We start from the raw sequence: 2,500 nt of genomic DNA on the forward strand, positions 1-2,500 counted from the left end.
GGGCTAGCTTGCGCAGCTAGTGGGTCCATGACCATGAATTCTGTTTTGTTTGATCAGCAGTTTTACTGCCGCGTTAGAGACATCGTTTGGAAACAATTACGGTATGTAAATACACAGTCATAAAACCTTTTACTTCACAAAAAAAAAAGTATATTATATATATATGTATATATATATATATATAAATATATATATATATATATTTAGCCCTGCAATGAGGTGGCGACTTGTCCCGGGTGTACCCCGCCTTCTGTCCGATTGTAGCTGAGATAGGCACCAGCGCCCCCAAAAGGGAATAAGCGGTAGAAAATGGATGGATATATATATATATATACACATTGGGGCAAAAAAGTATTTAGTCAGCCACCGATTGAGAGGGGGGGGGGGGTTGCCCACATCTGAGGTCCTCTCCAAGGTTTCTCATAGTCAGCATTGTCACTGGCGTCCCACTGGATGTGAATTCTCCCTGCCCACTGGGTGTGAGTTTTCCTTGCCCTTTTGTGGGTTCTTCCGAGGATGTTGTAGTCGTAATGATTTGTGCAGTCCTTTGAGACATTTGTGATTTGGGGCTATATAAATAAACATTGATTGATTGATGATTGATTGATTGTGCAAGTTCTCCCACTTAAAATGATGACAGAGGTCTGTAATTTTCATCATAGGTACACTTCAACTGTGAGAGACAGAATGTGAAAAAAGAATCCAGGAATTCACATTGTAGGAATTTTAAATAATTTGTAAATTATGGTGGAAAAGTCAACCATTCAAAGCTCTCACTGATGGAAGGAGGTTTTGGCTCAAAATCTCACGATACATGGCCCCATTCATTCTTTCCTTAACACGGATCAATCGTCCTGTCCCCTTAGCAGAAAAACAGCCCCAAAGCATGATGTTTCCACCCCCATGCTTCACAGTAGGTATGGTGTTCTTGGGATGCAACTCAGTATTCTTCTTCCTCCAAACACGACCAGTTGCGTTTATCCTCCAAAGGGACAAGCGGTAAAAAATGGACGGATGGATGGATGTATGGTAGAAATGTCTGGTTGCATTAGCTCTGCTCTTTTAAAGTCCTTTGATGTTTCTCTCTTACACACATGCTTATTTGTGCTATAGCTATGAGGTTTTTATTTTCCCTTGGTCTCAGTCTGCGATGAGGCGGCGACTTGTCCAGGGTGTACCCCGCCTTCCGCCCGATTGTAGCTGAGATAGGCGCCAGCGGCCCCCCCCCAACAGCAAAACTGAATAAGCGGTAGGAAATGGATGGATGGATGGATGGTCTCAGTCTGGACTCTCCAGGGGCCCAGGCTTAGACTGAATTTTTTTTTTCTCCCCCCCAGCGTTCACCTGTTTTTCACCTTTTTTGTAAGGGGCGCCGGAAGTTGGCAGAATCGTCAGCGATCCTGTTCTGTCTCCCTGTAATGTTTGATCCTGTTCTCTCTCCCTGTAATGTTTGATCCGGTTCTGTCTCCCTGTAATGTTTGATCCTACTCTGTCTCCCTGTAATGTTTGATCCTGTTCTCTCTCCCTGTAATATTTGATCCTGTTCTGTCTCCCTGTAATGTTTAATCCTGTTCTGTGTCCCTGTAATGTTTGATCCTGTTCTGTCTCCCTGTAGTGTTTGATCCTGTTCTGTCTCCCTGTAATGTTTGATCCTGTTCTGTCTCCCTGTAATTTTTGATCCTGTTCTGTCTCCTTGTAATGTTTGACCCTGTTCCGTCTCCTTGTAATGTTTGACCCTGTTCCGTCTCCTTGTAATGTTTGATCCTGTTCCGTCTCCTTGTAATGTTTGACCCTGTTCTGTCTCCTTGTAATGTTTGATCCTATTCTGTCTCCCTGTAATATTTGATCCTGTTCTGTCTCCCTGTAATGTTTGATCCGGTTCTGTCTGCCTGTAATGTTTGGTCCTGTTCTGTCTCCCTGTAATTTTTGATCCTGTTCTGTCTCCTTGTAATATTTGATCCTGTTCTGTCTCCCTGTAATATTTGATCCTGTTCTGTCTCCCTGTAATGTTTGATCCTGGTCTGTCTCCCTGTAATGTTTGATCCTGTTCTGTCTCCCTGTAATGTTTGATCCTGTTCTGTCTCCCTGTAATGTTTAATCCTGTTCTGTCTCCCTGTAATGTTTGATCCTGTTCTTTCTCCTTGTAATGTTTGACCCTGTTCTGTCTCCTTGTAATGTTTGATCCTGTTCTGTCTCCTTGTAATGTTTGACCCGGTTCTCTCTCCCTGTAATGTTTGATCCTGTTCTGTCTCCCTGTAATGTTTGATCCTGTTCTGTCTCCCTGTAATGTTTGATCCTGTTCTGTCTCCCTGTAATGTTTGATCCTGATCTGTCTCTCTGTAATGTTTGATCCTATTCTGTCTCCCTGTAATGTGTGATCCTGTTCGGTCTCCCTGTAATGTGTGATCCGGTTCTGTCTCCCTGTAATGTTTGATCCGGTTCCGTCTCCCTGTAATGTTTGATCCGGTTCCGTCTCCCTGTAATGTTTGATCCTGTTCTG

At 43.4% G+C, this 2,500-nt stretch overlaps 1 protein-coding gene across 12 annotated transcripts in view; it reads right to left on the reverse strand.

The window, feature by feature from the left end:
- Positions 1–2,500, reverse strand: part of si:zfos-588f8.1 — a 254,175-nt gene that overhangs the window by 164,089 nt on the left and 87,586 nt on the right. The gene's annotated exons all lie outside the window — the stretch shown is intronic.

Source organism: Nerophis ophidion, linkage group LG22 (assembly GCF_033978795.1).
Source record: "Nerophis ophidion isolate RoL-2023_Sa linkage group LG22, RoL_Noph_v1.0, whole genome shotgun sequence".
Lineage (NCBI taxonomy): Eukaryota > Metazoa > Chordata > Actinopteri > Syngnathiformes > Syngnathidae > Nerophis > Nerophis ophidion.